We start from the raw sequence: 24,536 nt of genomic DNA, 5'->3' as shown, positions 1-24,536 counted from the left end.
TGATGAATCATACAAATAGGGAGCAGCAACCATTCCCTCAAGCGTAAGCGAGGAGTTGGGAATAAGCAAAGCAGGGGTAAGAGGAGGGAGGGGTTTATGCAGCGTGACAACAAGAGGAAGGGAAAGGACAGCCCCCGGATCGTCATACAAAAGATCCTCTGCCAACTCCACAGGGAAGCTGGTGATGGGTAATTCAGCCTTTGGGGCGGGGTTAGCTGACAACCCCCGATCTAGTTTTCCGAAGGCTGGTGAGGGGAGGAGTTATTGCGACATTGCGAGGCCCAATGATAGCCTTTGCGGCACCTGGGACAAGGAGTTTTAGGTTTGGAGGGGGGGGGCGGCCCCCTTTGAGTGGAAGGGGGCGCCCCACCTCCCCCGGGTGCACGGCATTGATTCTTAAAGTGGCCCGGCTTCCCACAATTGAAGCAATTTCCATGACGAGTGATTGCGAGGGCTTCCGGGGAATGGAGCTGAGGGGAGGGGTTAGTAGAAGGCAGCGAGGTGGTAATGGCGGCAGCGAGAGCGCTCACTTTGTGAGAGGTGGTACCAACGATTCTGCAGAGTTGCAGGAAGTCTGCAAGCTTTACACCCGGTTGATTGACTGCGGGTTGCAGAATGGTCTGGCAGTCATGATTAGCGTTAGAGAAAGCAAGTTTCATTAGCAGCTCATGTTTAGCCGTGGCATTATCAATTTGTCGGTCTAAAGCAATCTGAAGGCGACTTATAAAGGAAGCATATGGTTCATTTGGTTCTTGCATTATTTTCAAAAACGTTTGGGTGGATTGAGAGTCGGAATCATCCACTCTTTTGAGAGCATTCATGGCGCACATGTGAATAATAGCAAAACAACGACGGGGGGAGTTCTGTTGCTGGACTAAGGTTGCGAATTGTCCCTTTCCTAATAATTGATTTGCGGTCACCCCTGCGGGAAGACCTCTTCTAATTTCTACTTCCACCCCTTTGTCGTATTCAGATTGCCACACAACGTATTGCGCCGGGGTCATAAGCATAGAAAAAAGCATTTTCCAATCATACAATAACATAACAGTGTTAGCAGTAACTAAAGAGTCTAAAACTCCCCTAGTAAAAGGAGAGTGCAAGCCGTAGGTGGTTACAGCATCTTTGATTTGTTTCAAAACCTTAAGTTCAATATTGTTATACAAATTTCCTCCCGCCGCCCCTAGGCCGATGGTCATGGGAAAGGCAGAGGGACTCTCCATTTCCAATGAGAGGGGGGAGGAGAGGAGTTCAGTGATGGCGCCTCCTAGGGGGTGGTGTTGAGGGGATCCGGGGGTTGGAGCTGAAGGGGGAGGAGGAACGGCTGGGTATGGAGGGGGTGGTGGTGAGGCAGCATCGAGATGGGCGGCAAGAGGGGGTGGGGTTTTTGGGCCGGGAGGAGAAGGGGAAGTTTCCGGGGAAGACGGGGGAGGGGAAAGAGTGTTGATGGCCGCCATAACAGCCTTCCAGGCAGTCAGAATAGGCACGGGTGCTCGTGGGGTATCATGAAAATATTTTCCTATCCTTTCCCAAGTGGATGCTTTGAGCGACCCCTCTGAAGGATAGACAGGGCAGTGTCTGTCCATGTACAGTAGGAGTTGAGTCACCGATTTTTTTGAAATGGGAAAGATGGTCGTACCGTTAGCCTTTTGACAAGAGTTAGCCTTCTTCACTAAATCATAAAGTTCGTCCCTATGAACTGACGAAACTTTGGAGAGTGGGGAGCCCATTACTTACGATTGCAGAGCCTTTTCCAGGTGCGTAGTAACGAGAGTGAAGGCAGTGCACCTCTAGACAGAGATCACACCGTGAGACCGAAGGGATCCCGGACGAGCCCCCAGTTGTCGCGTCACGCGACCAGTCCTTCGCCCTTCGGTCTATGGGATTCCCTGGGGGGGAATGAGCCAACGATTCCCTCGCAAGGGTGAGGTCGAAAAAACAACGGTAGGCACAGGATTCTTTTGTGGCGAGTGACGCTACATCTCAGGAGGTTGCTGGTACTGCCTCCCGGGCCACGCCCCCACCTCCTTTTATTCAGCAGTTCTATCAGGGCGGGGGAGTGAGTACAAAGAGAATAGGGAAATACAACTCATGCCCTTATAAGGGAATATACAGCATTCTGAGGCTACGTGAGAGACGTACAATCTAGCTGTGCAGTAATGGAGTCAGGTTCGTCACAGAGAAAGTCAGGCTAAAAGGAGGGAGGAGTTTTCAGTTAAAAGATAGAGGAGATAAACACTTTGGAGAGTGGTTTTTAATGCTATGGAGAAAATCTTTCCTGTGATAACAGAGCTCTGTTTTACCAAATTACATTGCAGCCTGGGAACAAATAGGAACAGATCAGGCCAGGCTATTTCTTAGCTCTGGATCCAATGCTCCAGATTAATTGGATGGTCTCTACATAGCCCTGGTATAAATATACAAAGAAATTGAAACAAAAATGAACATAAAAATTGCTGCTGTTTGCGTGTGTGTGTGTTGTTTTGTTGTTTTGCTTTTTTAATTTGTTTTTTAAACAAATTAAATTGCAAACTAATAAGAAACAAGGCAGAACAGAGTAAGGACTGGAAAAATTAGACTCCCAGAAAAACAGAAATTTATAGATTGATCCTTTCACAGTATTATAGTGTATGTGGCTGATTCCTTTTTAAACAATTGTTTGTAGATGTTATTTTATTTGTGTTTCAAGGTATTCAGTACTAGGAAAGTATTTTATTATGATGTATTTAAGAAATGATGAAAGAGAAGAAAACATTAATTTCATTGAGCCATTAATCCTGCTTTTAAGCCTGATGAAAGTATACCATTTTAGTACTTGATTTTCCCCCTCCACTAAGAATTCAATCCAAAGTCATTTTAGGAGAAAAGAAAGCTCATCATTACTCTCTGAGGATTTGACTTGCCCTTGATTTGCCCTTTGGAAAAATCTAGGTTTCTTTATACCTGGATTGTTTAAAGTTAAAGAAAAGATAGATAATTGGACTGAACAGTAGCTGCAAAATTATTACAGTATTTCAAAAGATGAGCTTTTGTCTAAAGGCATCTCACACATTATAGAGAGTGAGCTCAGACTGATAGAAATTGTTTTTTCAAGCAAGAAGCAGCCATGGAAAAACCTAGTTCCCTGAGGAGTATCCCTATGTAATCAATATGTTTACCATCATTCAATTTTTTAAATATAATCTCTAGTGCCCTTCAGTAAGGATATCTAATGTCTTCCCATTTAGATATACAGTATAAAGTTGTAGTTATTCATTTCACTTACTGTTCTCAATTTGAAGGACCTCACCCATTTTACAGTCTGAGAGCAGAAACTGGCAACTTTCCAAGTTTCATTCAGGCAGCAATCTTCGGAATTGTATTAAGGAATGCAAAGACTGTTTTAAGCTATTGAAGAAACCTCTTGAAAGGAAACTATTATTTTTCACCATTTCTGTTACCCCAGCTTTAAATAATCCTAATGCATGTGCATGTCTCAGCTCCTTAAAATGATATAGAAGGAAGGCAATCAAGAATCTACCTATAATAATAATAATAATAATAATTATTATTATTATTATACACACATGTAAAACCTTCTATTGGCATTTGGCTTCCAGTTGGAAAATTCCTAGTACAGGAATCATACAGTAGACCTTGACATCTTCACATTGATTCAGGAAAGACCTTAGTTAGCAACCCAGGGCAGCTGGTGGCAATCAGCTTAAGCAGGGCAAACCGTGATGGACCAATGATCTGTTTCCACATAAAACAGCTCTCTGTGTTCCTGACTGTTGAACCCATTTTAGTAGAATAGTCATTAAGTTGAAAAAATACAGAGTGCAATAATGGTAAAGCCATAGAACTATTCTAATTTATGGAGCTGTATAACGTTGGAGCAATTCACATCTCAGTAAATTTGCAATGTGTTTCTTCTAAAAGTACTGAACAAGTGCTATTAGAACCGCATTTTCTATTATATGTTATTATCTCATAGGCAATAAATTATCAATTTACCTTTACTACAGTGGTTTTTAAAAGCAACAACAGGAAATTAGGTATAATTCCTTTGTTAGAAAAATGGCAGACCAAGCTGGAGAGTACACATGAAGTTAAAAATAACTTTGTATCTAAAAAGCAATTCTGGTATAGAATTTAATTTAACTTAGAAACTCTTTATGGACTATATTTCTGCACATAGACTTGTACCGCATCCAAAATGTGAATGTCTCTTAACATAATGTTTTAAAGCATTAGAACTTGCCTGTTTTGATATAACAAGAATGGACTTCCTTAAAATTAATTTTAAAATTCTATTAATTATCTATTTGGATTAATGATTCTTATCACATTGGCTGCTTTTGCTAAGTATTGATAATTGATTTGATTGCAGTAACAGTTTAGGTAGTGTTATATGTACTAGTACTCTAATCTTGATTTGACCATTTTTCTTTGGTTTTACACAGCTTACAAATCTCTATTTATTTTTGCTCTAATTTTCTTCTTTTTTATTGGTTGTACAATAAGATGAGATGAGATGAGATGAGATGAAGGGGCCTTAGAAACCTGCCTGTATGTAAAAACAGATAATAGGCCAAGGGTGGGATGTAGGGAAAGAAAAGGAAAGAAGACTGGATATTTTTCCATTACCCAGTCCTGGAAAGATAAATTTCCTTGTTATGCATTCTCTATTTCCATAATTCAGATCTAATGACCATATAATCTATAGGTGAAATATTTCTAGACTTGGTGTGAGTCAAGAATTAAACTTAATCAGTTTAAGGTATTCTTTTAAAAAAAACTTTCCATTGTACTCTCAAAAATTTCTTTCCTATTGTCCAAGTCCTGCAAAAATAATGACAGCTCACATACATGGGCTCCAACCCTTTTGTTTTTTCAGAAGGCCTTGAAGACCTGCCTTTGTGCCTGGGCCTGGGACCCCAAGTGTGCAAAGGGCCCCATTTCATGGTTGTGCTGACACCGATGGTTTTTAAGATCTCTTGGCTGTATTTATATTTAAATTTCTGTATTGTTTTAATAGTTTGATTGCTTTTATTATTGTTAGCCACTCAAGAGTCACTGGTCTGAGATGGGCGGCTATATAAATCGAATTAATGAATGAATGAATGAATGAATGAATGAATGAATAAATAAATAAATAAATAGATGTGCAACATCTGCCAAACTCTGATATTTAGAAAATGATTCCATCCCTGAGGAAACCTAACAGCACTGATCTGGGACAGAGTTAAGGAATGTTAAGCCCTTTGAAAGAAATAAGCTAAATCTGGATGGATTCATTTGACCTACTTGTTTAACCCTTTTCCTAGAGTCAAATAGGCTGGTAAGAGTTGGCTTTATCTCAAATGCATTAAGATAATTTGCTAAACTTGAGTTCATCTTTGTCTGAAAGTTTCCATAAGCTTAGTCAAATTACTTCAGGGATCTTGCACTTTGCTGATATTTAAGCCCAACAGCTTGCCCTGAGTTACGCCCTGATAGTCTTAAAAGCCACCTCAGAGGCACAGGATAGGCCTTTCTCATTTTCTTTCTGAAGTAAAGGACAAGATGGATGTCTTCCTTACAAAACTCAAACTGACTGGTAGTTGTATCTCACTTCAGTGCTAGTGACAGAATTACATCTTACAGCACACCTGTGAGCAACAAGCTCTCTTCAGTGGCAAAAGCCAGAGCCCATGTCACAGATGGAACTCTGTCCCCCAAAATCTTTAAGTGTCCTTCTGCCCCTAGCACCTCCCACATTAGGAATCACCTCTCTTTGCCTATTGATAGATAGCTTGGGGAAGGTTTTGTTTTGTTTTGTTTTTTTTACAGCTAAGCTACATACATTATAGCAAAGTCTAGGACTTAAGAAAAAGCAGAGGAACATTTAATTGTATGCACAATTGTTTTAGCTGTTCTTCCTGGTTAGTACATTTGAATCTATTTAAACAATTTATTTATTGTAGATGGATGGAAAACCATGAGGAAATCTCAGAACTGGAGGTTAGACTGGGAAATCAAAACAACATCCCAAAAGGAAGCATTTGCAAATATGGCATGTCCATGAAATCACCAGAACTTTACTTGAAAGTGATCTTTTTTCTGCATTTCCTTTTGTCATGAAAATTTAAATTCCTAAAAGCCATAATAAAATCCATAATATTATTATATGGTTTTGAATATTAGCTCTAGAGAGATCATTTTTCAGTCTGATATTTTTCATGCCTTTGTTTAGAAGTCATCTGCTCTTTGGAGCAAAGTAACAAAGATACTTGCATAGCAAAAAAGACTCTAAGCTAATAAATCCAAATTAGCTGGAAAGTATGTTTGCCACAGGTAACCAGTATCGAACTATATGGCAGTCCCTAAACTGATTTCCCCATCCCATGTATTTGTGCATTTGAAATGTATTGTTCTTTTCTTAGCATTTCTAAAAAGGGACTCTGAAAGAACAAGTATGGAATGAATAAAAGAAGCTAAAGAGCAGACAAGAACAATTTAATTTGATTACTGATTTCTCTCATAGTTATTACTCAATAGTCTTCAAAAGCGAATGATCAAATCTATTTTGATTGCTTCCCCTGATGACCAAGCTACACATCCTTGTCCCCGACATAATGTGTTGTTTTTCTGCTTCAGTTTGGACTGCTGCTGTGCGGAGGAGGGGCGGGAGGCTTCATTCATTTAACTGACCATATAATGAGAAAAAATCAAGCAGCTGTAAATAGTGAAAGCTGGGAGCTGATAAATAAATAAATAAATCTTTCCATATGCCGGAAAACAAACAAATATTCAAGCAATTCAGATTCTGCACCAGATACAGGGTTGCTTTGTTATGGGTAGGACGATTAAAGTAGGAGCAATCTTAATGAAGCTCAGTTTCTAAACCACGAAGCTAGAATGTCAGCTAATTTGCAAAACCTTCCTTTCTTTTGATTCCAGTTTTTCAGCTGGCTCCATAACCAAGAAAAGACGGCTGCTAAGAGGCTGAAGAGAAACTGCTTTTCTCATCAGGTATCTGGTAACACCTTTTCTGACAAACACATTTTATTAGAAGGCATAAGCTTTCACGAGCTGCAGCTTCCTTCATTAAATGCATAGAATGGCTAGACCGATGTAGGATTTAAATTCAGGTGGGGAGGGGGGAAAGGTGGGAAAGACAGGCTGCTTATGCAGCTGCAGGTTACACGGGAGACAGATTACCAGTATTTTATCAATTAACAATTGTGATGCTTTAAAAAACCATTCTATTTGTCTGAAACAATTTGATTTATGAGTGGTGAGCAACCACTCATTCATGGTGGAGTTAAAATCCTGTTTTTTGCAAAACAGTCACTTTGAGATCCACTCTAGAACGTCCTGGGGGGTTGAAATGCTCTGATACTACTCCCTTCATAGATTTCTTGCATGAAACAGAAAAAAAAAATGAACTTATGACATATGGTTTTGATGTTTAGGAAAAAAATACCGTAGATTATAGAAAAAATAAAAATCATGTTGTAACCATAGAGTAAGAGGTTAATTTGTACGTATAACTGCTGTAAAAGAAAATTGGAAGTCACTTCTTTATATTTTCTCTTTTTTTTCCTTTTTTCCTGCACTTTTGACTTTGTCTTTTCTTTTCTTTTCTCTTCCTTTCTTCCTTCCTTCTCTTTATTCTAAATATTAGTTTCTCTTAGTTTTAATCTTTCTTGTTTAAAATCTTAAAGTTATTTTTAAAAAAGAAAAAAAGAAATGCTGTGATACTATTTGTCCTTTTTGAGTCCTGATGTCCAATTTTTGTCCCTTAATTCTTTTGCCCCAAATTTGTCCTGTTTTTGCTATGTAGAATCCAGAGAGGCATTGCTGGCAGTTGATGGCATGTATCGTATTCAGAAAGAGAACATGAAAGGGCCTCCAATCTCATGTGTGTACTTGTTGGAGCCCATGATAATGCTGTTAATGTAGTCATCTGGGTTTGTTGCAGGGTCTGGTTCCCATGTTAGCATCATTGACTGTTGTTTCTTGTTATCTGTGTCTCCTTCACGTTGGGTCTCATGCCTGTCTGATCACAATTAAAATAGAAGCAGTTTAATCTCACCCTGTGCCTTTTGTATAAATAAGAAAATCTCAATAACTAATAAATATAAATTTTGACATAATTAATTTTATTTTAGAAAAACACAGCAGTTTTTAAATAAACAATTCCAGTCATTTAGACAACCCACTGAATTAAAATTTGGTTTCCCAGGATAAATTGTTCCCAAGTTCTATTGTTCCAGAGTTCTTTTTAGCTCTTCTTCTTCTTCTTTCAGATCTTGTAATTATTTGCTCTTCCACCAAGGCTTATTGTTAAGGCTGTAAAAGCTTCAAAATAATCTTCTGTTCAAGCATGCTTGGATCAAATCATTCCATCAAAGTAAATACATGAATCGAAGCAGGGACCGGCTTCGAAGCAGCAAATGGAATCAAATAGCCTTTTGAAGGGCGTCACAAATTTGATGGATTTTCTGCTGCTTTTTGGGTTGAATCAGGTAATGCAATTGCAATTTCACTTCCATATATGGAGAATCTTGGCTGTGATTGTGTGTATTAAGTGATATGCTAGGTTTGCTTCCACTGACATGAGTACTCAGCCAATATATTTTATCATCTCATTAAAATTTTTGCCTATCAGAACTCTTTTGGGCTGAAAAGTCTAACATGACTTTGGGTGTCATTCACTTTCTCTGCTGTTAGCTTCTTTAATGTGGCCTGCCAAAAGCCTTACATATGTTTTTCTAATGTTTGCTTTTTTAATGTTATACTAGGAGTTCAGCTCTGATTTCAACACCCTAAGCTGGTTGTCCCATGCTGCTTCCATCTGTTTCTTATGCTAATTTCAGAAATTCCAATTCAGAAAGGGCCAGCCTGGTGCTCAGTCTGAACAGAGGCCACTGCAAAACTCCATTAGACATTCTCCTATTTCTTGACCATCCCATCCATGCAAGAACACAAGCCACACTGGCTGGCTCATGTATGAACTGGTCTACCAGTGTCTGCCTTTTCCTTTAAGGGGTTGTTCCTTCCTGGCTAATCCCTGTTCTTTTCCTTTGCTTTTTCAGATGTTTGCACTGATGGATACTTTCACCCCACTCTTCTTTTAACCCTAATGCAGATCCTCCCCCACCCCTTTATAGTTTGACTGCAGCTCTGATGCTAATTTGATAATTATATCAAAGCAATAGGGAACAGGTTGTTCTTTCATCCCTATATTCCTCTGTAGGTACATGGAAACTTTGCAGCAAGGAAGAATTGATAGTTCAGCTTCATAGAAACAAAACAGCAATGTTTCTACATTGCAACTTAAAGTTGTTTTTAAAAAAAAATAAGGGAAAGAATAGCAGCTTTACAGTACTGTGGGTATGGGGTCGGAAAGCAAAAAGAACATGCTTAATTCAGGCTGGGCAGTTCTATTGACCAGCAAGAGACACCACATGACCAGTTTCATCCTTATTGAGACTCCTCAGATGTGAGTAGTGAGGTGCTATTTTATAGGATTCAAGCCTTCCAACAGGAATTGAACTCACAGAATTGAACTTCACACTTTAGATGATTACATGCAGTCCATTCACTGTAGGAACAATATAGATCCTGTTGCTTATGACTGCAGGAAGGAATACCTAGACCAGCGTTTCTCAACCTGGGCAACTTTAAGATAGGTGGACTTCAACTCCCAGAATTCCCACAGCCAATTCTGTGAAGTCCACCTATCTTAAATTTGCCCAGATTGAGAAACGCTGACCTAGATGCTATCTTCCCTTAAGCTCTCAGAGCAGAGATACAGATATTATGTTATGTCATGCCACCATGTAGAGGCGTTTAAATGACATCAACCTTTCATTTTACACATGTAAAACCCCATATGTGGGGACATGATATAATGTAACATCTATATCTCTCTGCTCTAAGAAATTAAGGGAAGATGGGCTGTATATATTGTTCTGGTAGCTTCCAGCCTGAGCAAAATTGGCGCTGACTAGGAGGTGTAAATTTTGAATGGACCATGCGTTTCTTGAGGATAGTTCATTGACCTGAGCCACTATTGAATTAACCATAAGTTTATTATAAGATTATTTTAAAAAGAAAAAAAAAACTCCAATAGCAATTGCCACCTGCAGAGGACATACTCTGAAGGGCTTAAAATGACTCAGGTCAGAAAACAAAAGTTTTGAATCAAAGTTGGAAAATACAGTTGCAGCATGCACTTGCAATTGCAATTGGCTGGGAGTGGGAGGAAAACAATGTCATCCATTCCTACATTCAGGAAATGGTGAGTGGCTGGTATTGGTGATGGGTCAGGCAGAAAGTGTGGGTCTTCCTACAGCCTCTTGAAAATGAGTGACCTTGTCCTGTTCTGAATGTATTGAAGAATGGGACTAACAAGGCTATGAATGCTACTTATCCCACTGCAAGCTTCTAGCCTTTTTCTTTGTGGCACTGTATTTTAAGTGTTGGCCTGCTTCTGCTAGTTCTGGTCCTGCTAATTAAAAGCTAGCAAGCCACACCCCCCAGACAGTGAAGGACCAATAAAGGACCAATCTTCCTGGCACCTAAGAAAACTTGGTGACCAGAGGCAGCACAGCTATACCGCTCTATAAGACCCAAATTATGCCCAGAAAACATCTTGTTTTACAAATGTGCCCTGTCCCACAAAGCCAGTGATGAGGAGGTCATTCCCGGGTGGGATGAAGTTTACCAACCAGCTATGCTAACTCTTCCAACACTCCAGAAATTCCAGTGGTCAGGTGCATCAAGCCTAGGGATAGCAGATCTTGACTTCAAACCTCTGGATGACCACTAGATGCTGTAGTCTAATGGCTGGCCATATTTTTGCAGCTGAGATCTGGTAGCCTAAAGCAAATCTCACAAAGTCTCACAAAGGCAAGTCAGTACTCATTTTTCAGTGTCATGCCAGTGGGAAAGTAAGAGCTTGTGTTTTAATAGTTGTTGAAAGGGTTTTTTTTTGTTTTTTTGTTTTTTTGTTTTAAAGCTGGGATAGAATACTTGCTGCATTGGTTCAGCACAACTTAAGCTCTTTGCAGGCTGCTGAGCTGACCTTTCCTTATCTCTACCATCTGTACCTTCAAAGAGATGCTGGAGAAGTATTTTATTGTGGTGAAGCCCTTGAAGATGCCAGGCTTAAACTTGGCAGGGTTAATGTCCTTTGCAGATTCAATGGTTTTAGACATTCAGATTAAAATGTTTTTAAAGAAACAGCCCTCTTAAAGATTACTAAAAACCAAGCTGCACACCTGTCTGTGCAAGAAATAATGAATACCATTAAAGCAATGAAATTAGATAAGGCTCCAGATCCAGTCTGATTTTCCATAGATTGTGATCAGGTATTTACTTATTTTCTTGCTGTGATACTTGTTTTTACAAAGTTTTCCCTTCTTTTGATTTTTATAACTTTGAAGATTGGTAAAAATCCTATGGACTGTGCAAGTTATCATCTGGTTCTTCACTAAATGTGGGTGTTAAAATTTTGACAGCCATTGTAGCTCAAAAACGCCAAACTATATTACCATCCATAGTTTAGCCTGTACAGTATCTTTTAGAGCAGCCTTTCTCAACTTTTTAACCCTGGAGGAACCCTTGAAATATTTTTCATGCCTCGGGGAACCCCTGCACATTCAGGCTCAAATATAGGCCAGAAGTTACAAAATTATTTGTTTCATGTCTAAGCCTGTATATATGCATTAACAGTGTTCGTAAACACTGAATGAAGTAAAGAATGAAACTTACCTCTATAATGTGAAGTTACTGGAATTTGAAATAATTTTTAAAATAAATTATTATTTCTCAGGGAACCCCTAGTGACCTGTCACAGAACCCTAGGGTTCCACAGAACCCTTGTTGAGAAACCCTGTTTTAGAGCATTACTGGATATACTTGAAATACAGTCGGAAAAATTGGATTCAGTGATGATTTTTTCCCTGTGGAGAAGGAATTTGATACGGTAGTTTAAATGTTTAGAGAATACCTTGGATAAATCTAGCTTTCCTTCCAAAAATATAGCTTTCCTTCCAACTATATTGATTGAAATAAAATGTGGTATTTTAATTTGTTAGCTAGGGATATCACAAATGCAATTATTTCTTTATTTATCAAGATACCCACTTTCTCCTCCCAAATTTAACTTGATTTGGAAACATTTGGAGTATTAAGGTGGCTGGAGTGGATATAAATTGTCATATGCTGGTAATAATTTATATGTTATTGTTAATTATAAGCATTCTTTATCAAAATGGATGCACATAGTATAGTATTGTGGTGAATTATCAAATTATTCTGTTAAATGGTGTAAGATTAATATATTTACTATCTGAATGAAAGTTTCTATGGACACTTATTAAAAAGTAAGTAATCACATTGTTTGAATTCCTTTAACTATCTTAGAATAATTATTCCAAGAAAGTTTTCTTCATGGTAGAGATATATGATTCAGACTGTTTATTTAAAATTAACATTGACATAAAGAGATGCTTAAAAATCCATGTGAGTTTATGGAAAATAATAAATGTTGTTAGAATGAATGTAACTCTAAAATGATGCATATTATTAGTGGAGTTCATATATTTATACCTGTAAATATTTTAAACAGCTGAATAACTGAGATTTTTATGGGATGGTCAGACTCCTAGGCTTTTAAAATCTAAAATACAGCTTCCATGGGATGATTTGGGGGGGAGAGGTCAATGATTTGGGGAGAAGATGACAAATTTCCTGCTTTGAGCTTTTATTTTGACTTCTATTTATTAGTAGAAATAGTAAAAGAGAAAAAATGAAATGAAGCGAAAGCTCCCATTAGCTATGACCAAATCCATGGATCCAAGTTCCTATTTATTCATGTTTTAGCCAATGAACAATTTTTTGGGGGGTGGGGAGCACATTGCAGTGATAAAGAAAATATTACATTAATTTTTCAAAGTTCAAATCTCCAGAGTTGGGCAGTCAATAAATATGAATAGATAAATGGTTTCCTCACTTTTTTTTAAGGATCAGACTCCCAAGTTATTCTAGGGCAGAGAAGAAAGGAATAAGGTGCCCTGACATTAAACATTCTATGTGGATAAAAAGTTATAATCTAAACCACTATCCAACCAGTGCCTTCACCTTTCACTCAAAGATCATGTGTCTAAAACCATTTCCATCCTTATTATCTACCTCTTGACACTTTTTAAAAAAGAAGAAAAAGCCAAAGCACAATTTTGGACTCATAACTCTGCATTTCACTTTAATTATCTTCACACATCAACTATGACAAGTCATATATTGTTAGAAGACAACTTTTTTTTTTCTTTTAATAATCTATTTCTGGAGGTCTAGTAGATTTGACACAAATAGGGCATTTCAGATTTGCAAATCAAATTTAATCCCCTCCCTTAATACTGTACATTCACCTGTGAATCTATAAACTTTGAGAACTTCAGTGAGTCTAACACACTTTCTTTGGGGTTTCTAATTTTAGATTTCATTGATGAGGAAGTATATTAATTCTTAATTTACATTTAAACATTTTTATTTAAATATTTAATCAGTAACATAATAGCATGGCTCTTTAAACCTCAGTTCTTCAAATATCAAGATAAGAATGATGAAATCTTGAGATCAGAGTCTATGAATAGTGCAGTAATTAATTCAGTGTTTAAAATATACAAGTTCCAACAAAGTCAACAGTACTTTTTTCTTCTTCATTATGCTTTTGAAGTTTGCTTCAAATAGATGACACTTGGAGAATTTGAGAAGAGGAGACAGGTCTTTGAAACATAATTTTTGGGAATTCAGGCTTTAATAATGATTGCAGATGGCCAGTGTAACGATTAACTGGTGATGTTAGGGCACCTTTCCACTGTAGGCTAGAAAACATAGAGGTTGAGCATATGATCACTAAAAATCTCACAGTAGAATAGGTTACCCTATTGTATTTGGAAAGCAGGAGGTGGAAGAGAAGGACAAGTTTGGAATTCAATTTTTTACTCCAGTGAATTCAGTTCAAAAAAAGGACCATTTTAATATTTGGAGGTCAGTTTCCTCAAGTAAATATATAAGCATATAATGGAGTCCTCGGTGCTCTCTGAGCCTTGTTGTTTTCTTGCGGACATTTCACTGCCAGACTAGGCAACGTCTTCAGTGAGAAGAGGGAGAGGGCCTTGCTCTCAGTTTATATACCGTGGCTTGCCCTGCTTGTGTTGGTGGGGGTGTTGTTCTCTCCTTGGGAGTTCTTTGATTGGGCTGTTGTTTGCTGCTTGGTTGATTGACTGAGTTAATAGTTCCTTGGTTAAGGTGTATTGTGCTATTTGATGGTTCATCTGGTGTTAATCCTAGTGTTGATTTTTGCATATTTGGGTGTTGATTGCTGGCGAGGAGGTGTTCTGTTCTTTTGGGTTTTCTACTGTCTCTTTTGAATGATATGTAAATGTTCTTTACCTCTATGTGTCTGTTGATGGCTGCTTTGTCTGAGTGCCAGGCTTCCAGGAATTCTCTGGTGTTTTGGGATTTGGCTTGTTTTAGGATGCTCACCATTTCCCAGTTGAAACTATGGTTGAGCCTGTCCATGTGTTGTGAGATTAAGGGGTTTTCATCGTGTCTTCTGACTGCTAGTTCATGTTCGTGCATGCTCTCTGCTAGTCTTCTGCCTGTCTGTCCTACATAGTGGCTGTTACAGTCTTTGCATTGTATGTTGTAAATAACTCCTGTTTTTTCTTCGTGGGCTATTGGGTATTTTGGGTTGCTTAATATGTTTTGAAGAGTTTTAGTTGGTTTATGTGCTATGGTGATGCCATGCGGTTATAACAGTCTGTTGGTAGTTTCTGAAATGTTTCTGATGTATGGCAGTGTTATCTTTTTCATAGCTTCTGTTGGTTGGGTTGTAGTGGGTTGGGTGGTGAGGCACTTTTTGATGGTTGGGGCTATCCATTTTGCTGGAAGATGCTATACAGATGATCTGTTTCCTTTTTCTGGTGTTCTGGGCTGCTGCAGTGCTCGTCTGAATAATGTTCTTACACAGCTTCTCTTGTGGGAGGTTGGGTTGTTACTTTGGTAATGGAGCACTTGGGTGTGGGTAGATTTCCTGTAGACTTGTGTTTCTAACTTGCCATCATTTCCTCTACTGATAAGGATGTCCAGGAATGGGAGTGTGTTGTTGTTTTCTTCCTCCCTTGTGAATTTTATTCCATTAAAGATGTTGTTGATAGTTTCATGAGTTTCTTCCAGTTGTTTCTTTTGTATTATGATGAAAGTGTCATCTATGTACCGGATCCATACTTTGGCTTGTATGTGTGGGAGTGCTATCCTTTTCAGATGCTGCATTACAATCTCTGCTATAAGTCCTGAAATAGGTGATCCCAGGGGTGTTCCTTTGATCGGTTGGTATATTTGTCCATCAAACTGAAAGTAGGTCATAAGGCAAAGGTCGATGAGGTCCATTATCCTGGGTATTTCTATTTTGGTGTATTTGGCTAGGTCGGGTGTGTTGCGCAGAACTGCAGCCATGGATTCTTTCACTAGTGCCAGGTCTATGGATGTGAAGAGAGCTGTAACATCGAATGACACCATGATCTCATCTTCTTGTACTTTTAGGTTTTTGATTTTCTGGAGGCACTGTAGTGGGGAGTTGATTGAATGTTCACTCTCCTCTGTGAGGTGTCTGAGTTTCTTTGTAAGCTCTTTAGCTATGCTGTATGTGGGAGTCCCTGGTAATGATACAATTGGCCGAAATGTTATGCCAGGCTTGTGTATCTTGGGAAGTCTGTAGAAACGTGGGAGGATGGGTCCACTGCTTTTCATCCACCTCTGTTCTTCTTGACCTTTCTTGGTGAGGTTGTTGAGATTTTTTTTTTTACCTGGTTGTCTAGTTTCTGTATGGGATTGGTGTTTACTGGGGTTTATAATCACACAGTTCACTAAAAACAGAAACCATTTTTCAATCATCTGAGAGTTGTAACTCTGAATGATGAAGGTCCAGGATAATTGAAGTACTACCTTTCACATGAACCTCCCTGCCTGCCTCCTGTAGTCATATCACAGGTCCTCTTTCAGTATTTTTTTTTCTGGTTATATTTTATTTTAATTGATGGTGTGAGGTATCTTGAATTACCTTTAAGTGTCAGGAAAACTAATTTGGTTAATACAGTAAATTAAATTCTAAAGCAGGATGTACAGTTAGGCATTATGAATACATCAAAACATCTTCAAATATAATGTTTGAAAATAGACTTCTCTCAAAGATTTCTCATGAAAACTCTTAAGGAACTTTTGGTTTTATGGGGTTTTACCATCTAATTTACTTCTAGGACCAGATCTAGAGAACTAAGAAAAGGCTACCTCAATGCAGAAGTAATCCAATTCACACTTCTGAGAACTTCTGAGAACAATTCAGAAAAATTGTGTTTATTAGTTATTGGGGATTCATTCATTTTTTTAAAATTTAACTTAATTTTAAAGTTAAAAGAAACTAGACAACCAGGTTAAAAAAAAATGTTTTAAACCACTCCCTGCAAAAGTGATTGTTTCATAACTGAGAATAGTAGGATTCCAGATACTGACTACAATCTTTTGTGATATGTGTGGAAGAACAGACTCTGATACAGTCAGGCCTCCCCTTTCAAAAGTTATTTTAAGCCTATCATCCTTTAGCCCAGACTTCTATACAATTACCTCGGGTCTCCACAGGGAGGAGGGTAAAAAAAAGTCAAGATGTTGGCCACAATCAAACAATCAAGACCCAAGCCTTTACATGAAAAGTGGCAAGGCTTTGATCATATGATTGTGGCTAACATCTTGACTTTTTTTACCCCTCTCCCTGCAGATATCCCTGACTTACCTTGCAGAAAAGCTCTGTTCACAGGCCCAGATACACAGGCATCTGATTGCATATGTGCTCCAGCAAATGACTGCACATCCCTTCCCCAGTTCTCTGAAGAATACAAACAGATGGACTCTGTGCATAAAGAAGGAAGAAGAGATATATCTATTTATCCATCCTCAAGTGCCTTTTGACCCTTTCCTTAACCATTATGCCAGTAGTAGTCCTAGTATCTCCCAAGATGGATTGCAGTGTTTTATTTTGACACATCAAGACAGCTTCTGAAATGATTTCTTGTTTTTAACTTTAAGGCTTTAGAAGCCACTTGCTTGGTCTACTGTCCCAGCATTTCCCCACCTTCTTAGTAAGTGTCTATAATCTGTCTGAGACATGCCCAATTTTCCCCTTCCCCCACTTTCCTCAAATGATGATGATGGAGAGATACCGCTCTCTCTGGCCTACCAGAGAGAACGGTTTCTCTCCATGCTCTCATCATCTCAAGATACTGTGTTTGGGTTGATCAGTGATTTGATTAAAAGTTTAGATCAGTGTTTGTCAACCTTAGCAGCTTTAAGGTGTGTGGCCTTCAACTCCTAGAATCCCCCAGCCAGCATTGGCTTGATCATAAAAGAAGAATATTTAAAAAGAAACAATTACAAGTAGATGATTGTAGAAAGTACTCACTTCAGTATCCACTGCCCCAAATGGTCTCTTTATGAGGCAGAGTAGACATGTCAGACGGTCCACTGAGATGAATGGTGTTGGCTCTTACCTGTTGCTTTTCTCACCTGCTACCTGCATTAGTTGTCAGTTTCTGTTCTTCATTCTGAGGAGCTCCTACAGTGAGACACTGAGGTGGATCCATAGCTTGGGAACTGTTGCCTTTCCAGTGCTTCAGTGTGAGGACTTGCAGATTGAAACATTAGTGGGAAAAGCAATTCTAAGAGCTGCAAGGCCCTCCTCAGTGACATTCTCTGTTCTTCTCAAAGCAAGGCATTAGGGTGGGAGGATGATTCTTGAGAGCAGCTGCTCTCTTTCTTACCCCAGCCTTAATAGTTCCCAAGGGAGAAGAGTGAAAAAGCAGAAGCTGCAGGCCAGCCTTGTCAGCGACCCTCTCAGCTCAGATGAGGGATTCTCTTTGACCCCTTTCCCATTATAGACCATGCATGAATCTTTTTTAATGGATCTGAAAGAGGCTCCAATAGAATTCATTTGCCCTTGAAGTTTGAATTGCAAACTTGAATCAGATCCTATCCTCTTCTAATCTTGAATCTCCAGTTCAAATCAAATCAGGGCTGATTCACACAGCTTGATATGGCTACATTAATTTCTTTCCCTTTCCTTTTATTTTGAACATATTTGAAGGAGCTCTTCTTATTGTTCTCAGCATCCTTTGCCAATTTCAGTTCATTCTGAGTTTTAACCTTCAGGTACCATCTTCACAATTCTGGGCTATTTCTGAATACTCTCCTTTGATGAGCTGCCCCTCGTTTCACCTCATATATGATTCAATCTTTTTGTTCATCAAAAAAGCTTTTTGTGTAGCCACCTCGCTTCCTTCCATTTCCCTTTCTCCTCAGAACTGCATCTTTCCTTTTTTTAGGAACTGACATTCATTTGGGGCTTATTTGCTGTAGATCACCATGCAGAAATTGCTAATCAAATTGCCTAGTCAAATCAAGCCGTTATATTTCATTAGATTTTAAACACTTCTGAATTCATGCATTTGTTTCAGTGTTTGAAAATTTCACTGTTTATTAAGGGACCATATGGAAATTAACAAAAAGGGAACAAGAAATAGGGATCCCTTTGTTTCAGTTCCTCTCTTGGTCCTTGGGCGTTCTTTAGTCTTGTCATCAGACTATACGGTAAAATATTAGACTTCATCTCTAAGTCTAAAATGAAAATTCAAATTGATCCCAGCATGTAGAGGTCATCCAGAATTTGTTTTTATAAATGTGAAATCTTCTAAGTTATTCCTTTCCAGTTGAGTGATATACCTTGCAGTTAGGTGGTTGCTGCCACATGTTAGAAGTAATTCCAAGTGTCTCTTCTGTCTTTGTGCAGTTTTAATTTAAATAATTTCAATTCTCTACAAGTGATAACTACATTGTAAAATTCAACAGAGAGGGAATGCATTTATGATTTATCATATTTATCTGTAGAAATGTTTTCAACACATCCATGATCATTATGGATACAAGCATAGCATGATTTTGAAGTTGTCTGAACACATTTCACAGTTTCAACTATGAGATCCATCAGGCAAATCTGTGTAATTTCTCTTTTGCCAGTGTCATCATTGCTTTTTTTTTTTTTTGCTTGATTAGCCACTAGATGGGGATTGTACACATGAAAAGCTAGGGAATCAGTCTTTATCTTACTGACTACTAAGGTCTCTTGGTAGTTTACAGTTGATCGTAACACCAGAATTAAAACCAGAGATATTAAAACAACAAAAAACAGAATTGAAAACCCATTAAGATCAACAAGTTTCTGCTTATATGGTGTGATTTTACAGTTTTTTAAAGTCAAACAAAGACATTTGGAACTTGAATTCAGCAGGGATGCATTCTAAAATAAAAATAATAATAATAGTATGAATTAGAATTGTATCTGCCTTTTATTTGTATGTATGTAACTCAAGGCAGGAAACATATCTAATACTCCTGCCTCCTATTTTCCCTACAACAACTCTGTGAGGTGGGTTGGGCTGAGACAGAATGATTGGTCCAAAGCCACCCAGCCGGCTTTCATGTCTAAGGGAGGCCTACAACTTACAGTCTCCTGGTTTCTAGGGCAGCACCTTAGCCACTAGACCAAACTGGCTCTGAAAGACTAGTCAAGGGCAGCAGTGGGAAAAAAGAGAACAAGGAGATCAATCTGACAGTGAAGAAATTAAAGAAATGGCTCAAGAGAAGTCACTGTGAAATAAACCAGTGGAAACTGTGTATATGGTCATAGAGGAAGAGGCATTCTCTCAAGTAGCACTCTACCTCCTTTGACAAGGTGCTGTAAAAGAATTCAAGAGTGGACTTTTATGTAAAAAGACTTAGCTCTGGTATTGCTCTTAGATGCCTGGACTGAGCATGTGCTCAGAAGCACACTGGTCCTTATCTTTTAGTGTATGTCCACCTGCATTTGGCCCCAATATTATTTTGAGGCTTTAATAAAAGAGCAGAGCAGCAGGTCTAAAATCTGTCTACCACAGATGTAGATGTTCTGCCATAGATGTTCCCATACTGTATGTACAGGGAAGCCACTGAATCAAGACCCAATACAGTTCCAAATATTTCTGGCATCCTATTAGATGATTAAGGTTTTTTAAGTTAATTTTTATTGTTCATGATTCAGTGCTGACAATATTGTTCCATGATTCTAGACAAACTGCTCCTTTAATTTTGAAAATGATTTGACTATTAAAATTCCACCATAGTAATTTCATTCTAAACTGGATCCAAAACACATTTGGAGCATATTAATTTTACTTGGCTTCCTCTTTTGTTAATTAAACTGATGAGGCAAATTATTTGCTCATTTTGAGGCTGACATTAAGTGACATTTTGTGGTGACATCCGATATTTTTATGCTAATTGAATAACTTTTTGATTTGTATATCCCAGTTTGATTTGTGGAGTGCTTGGGAAGCACTGAAAATTACTGCAGAAGATAATAAGTAATCTAGGTGATTTACAAGTGGAGTGGCTAACATTCTGAACACAGGTGGCTGTATATTCTGAAATGCGTTAAGGAGCTTAGTTAAACTGTCACTCTTTTGTTTTGATAAGGAATTGAAAATTAGAAATGCTATGTGAAAAATCAGATGGTTTTCTGTCAAAGAATCACTGAAAAATATAGCAGGTTTTTTTTTTTCAAAGATGGTGGGAAAAATTTTTTTAAAAAATAGAATGCTGCTGTTTCATCATCACTGAATTTACGTAAAGTTCCAAGGGCCGTGGTCAGGCTGTCCTCAGGATTGTTGGTTGAGCTGTGTTTTGGAGGCCTTTATGCAGATTTGTGTTGTGCACCAGTTATACCCATTCTTAGATCAGGAGGCTCTGCTCATAGTCACTCATGCCCTACTCACCTCCAGATTAGACTACTGTAATATACTCTACATGGGACTGCCCTTGAAGAGTATCTGGAAGCTTCATCTGGTGCAGAATGCAGTGGCACAGGCAGTTATGTGTGCTTCCAGAACAGCACATGTTACACCTCTGTCCATGAACTGCACTGGTTGCCAGTTTGCTTCCAGGTCCAGTTCAAGGTGCTGGTTTTAACCTTTCAAGCCCTTCACAGCATGGGGCTGGGTTATCTGAGGGACAGCCTCTACCCAATTACATCTGCCTGTCCCATTAGATCTGGCAAAGGAGGCATGCTGCGGGTCCTCTCTGTAGGGATTTACAGTTGGTGGGTCCCAGGAGGTGGGCCTTGTCTGCTGTCACACCCACCTTATAGAACATTCTACCCCCCCCCCCCCAAAGTGAGGTTAGCTCCATCGCTGTTAATGGTCTGGAAGTCCCGCAAGAGCTGGCCATGCCATCAAGCCTGGGGCCTGACATTCTAAGATGGCTCCATTATTGTAGTTAATATTCACTCTCTCCTGTGCCTTTTTTATATTTTTAATACTGATTGTTTTCTATTTTTATTAATGACTGTTTTTACATATTTATTCTTTTATTACTTGTTGTACACCACCCAGGGTCCCCTTTTCTGAGATGGGTGGCCATATAAATTTGATAAATAAATAAATAAATAAAGTTCTAATAATTTAAACACATTTTATGGAAATTTTGGTAAGCAGAGTATCAATAAATAGGAAAAACTGCTGTTACAAAGGCTTCATCAGATTTCTGCAATAAATGTATAAGGATATACCATTACAGCTCAAGTTCATATGCCAGATAACTGAGAAACAAGTCAGAGCTGCCAACCTGGCAAACCTATTATCTGGGGTATAACTACTAAGGCTGAATATTGAAATAGGTAGGTAGGTAGGTAGGTAGGTAGGTAAGTAGGTAGATGGATGGATGGATGGATGGATGGATGGATGGATGGATGGATGGATAGATAGATAGATAGATAGATAGAAGATATCTAAAGCTACAGACATTGAGGGATCAACTTCAAGGTGGCTATAATGAATTACCAGACAAGATAGGTCAGATTAGATTGTCATATATTCTTGCGGGCCATTTTGTTCTCCAGAGCTAAAAGAAGCCCACTTGACTGTTAGATCCATTATAGCTTGAATAGATTAGTAGCAAAAGTATCATGCAAAACCAGCTTAATCTTCACAGTGCAGGACAAATTAGCTACTTAAGAGACAGGCAGAAATTTGGAAGTTCTTGATTAGCTAGTGGAGAAAAAAGGTCTTCCATACTTGTTGTGTGTTATTTGATTTATGACTGGAGTCACTGTTTCTTTTCTAAGACCCTGGTTTGCTTACTTACTTGCTTGTTAATGCATGCACACTACACACACACACACACACACACACACACACACACAGATGGCAGTTCAGTTTCACAGGACAGGAGAAGCCAGTGAACAGTGTCCAAAGCACTGAAGCAAAGTTCATCCAAATCGTACTTTTACAACTTGCCAGCATGAGGGATTCTGGCATGGGGAAATGCCCTTCAGCCCAAATTGACTGGCTAACTTAAGCGGTCTAATAGCATCAGGGCCCTCAGAGAGCTCTGAATATGTAACAATGAAGAAACAATAAAGAACAGAAATGCACCTGATGAAATGCCTGGAGCCAAGATGAAAGGGCTTTAACAAATTGTTCAGCAGAAGATAACATCTACAGCTTCATTTTTTTTTTTACAGGCTTACATATTCTTTCAGCAATACAAGTTTATCAGATTAAACAAAAAAACCTATCCTTTGTCTGTATTATTGTATTACAGATTTGGGTTGCATCCTGGGCATTGTGCTCCATCATTTCAGCTACCTGAAGTTTTCTTTTCTTTTCTTTTCTTTTCTTTTCTTTTCTTTTCTTTTCTTTTCTTTTCTTTCCTTTCCTTTCCTTTCCTTTCCTTTCCTTTCCTTTCCTTTCCTTTCCTTTCCTTTCCTTTCCTTTCCTTTCCTTTCCTTTCCTTTTTTTTTCTTTATTAATCGGAGGCTGCTTTTTGCTTTTTGCTGTGAGTGCATGTTAAGACAATTTCTGTCTGCAAAAATATTAGAGATCTATCAAGGCCGACAATTTTAATATCAGAGTTCAAAACAGCTTAAACTGTGGGGATTTGAGCTCAGTTATATAGCTCTTATATTTGACATATATTTCTGAATATCATTCCATTATCAGAAGACCTGTGTGTTTCTGATGTATTATTAAGTCTTCACATGAGAAAATGATAATTAACTGTCATTTTAATGGACAAACCAGTTTCAGATTTGTAGTTCCAGATAAATTGAACTATCAGAGACTACCTAGATGAAGCAGAAAATTCAGGTAGCAACCCATTTTTTTCCATTCATCATCAAAATGATTATCAGTCAATAAATACAATGAGCACCTCCCTCCTCTTTACAGACTAATTTTCTATCTGCTTATGGAAATAATCTTTAGTAAGATGATTTTCTCATGCTAGTCTAAAGAGGTACAATTCAGATAGATAATTAATAATACCTTTTAGACTGCTAAACCAGAAAAGGTGAAAATCTAGATTTAGCCTTGACATGTGCATAGGAAGCTAATAATTTCTCTTGCTCATTATCATTAATTACTCCCTTCTCCTCTCTACTCATAAATGTGATGCTATTTTAAAATTCTGTGGTTCCAAGGGGAATTCATCAATGGAAGGATAAGCAAAATTTCCATGGGATGAATACAGTCACGAAGGATGTTGATGCTAAGGGAGTGAGTATCCTAAATACCTTGAACTTCCTCTTCCCATAATTCTTTGTTACATTTCAGAGTTCTGAACCAAAATCTATAGTAACATCTCTTGACTATCTACTGATGCAAAAACTTCTTTGACTTCAAGAGACAGTTGGATTGAATTATGAGGAAGCAACTAAATTTATTCTTTGTGTTGTTAGGTATTTTCATTAACTTGATTTATTTTAGCTTGAGTTAGTAATTATGTATGCCAGCTATTGTAAAAGGCCTATATCTGTAGTATCTATTTTCATGTGTGAAAGAAAGGATGAGTGAATTTTCTGAATTGGCTGAAACAAGGTCAGGATAAGACAGAAAACATCTTAGGAAGAAACTGAACAGTAGCTGAAAATAGCAAAAACAAAGTAAAATCTACACAAAAATTAGAGTAAAATAGTATGGAAAGCCATGTCTTCGTCAAATAGCTACATATCAGCCAAGTGACAAACTAGTGTCACAGTGTGAGCAAAGGCATGTTGTGGGGAAGATAGTGAAATTCTTGTAACAAAGTTGTGCTTCAGGTGTTAGAGGCCCTCACACCCAGGGGAATGTTATCAAAGCAAAAGAACATATAAAAAAAAAAAATGGAACCATTGAAAAGTAACAGAGCCCACATGGATGCTGCATGACCGCAGTGAGATCTTCCCAGGCTAGAAAAAATATAAAAGGCAGCTGCCAGACAAAGCATTAATAGCTGACCATTAATAGCTGACCTAAGAAGACCATTAATAGCTGACCTAAGAACAAACAGCATGGCAGCATGTGTACTATCAAGTTCTGACTTGTTGGTCAGTGAAGCTACATTAAACTGACCACATTCAGATAGTCCTTGACTTATGACTA

The sequence above is a fragment of the Candoia aspera genome, chromosome 4 (assembly GCF_035149785.1).
Source record: "Candoia aspera isolate rCanAsp1 chromosome 4, rCanAsp1.hap2, whole genome shotgun sequence".
Classification (NCBI taxonomy): Eukaryota; Metazoa; Chordata; class Lepidosauria; order Squamata; family Boidae; genus Candoia; species Candoia aspera.
This window is presented reverse-complemented; position numbering follows the sequence as displayed.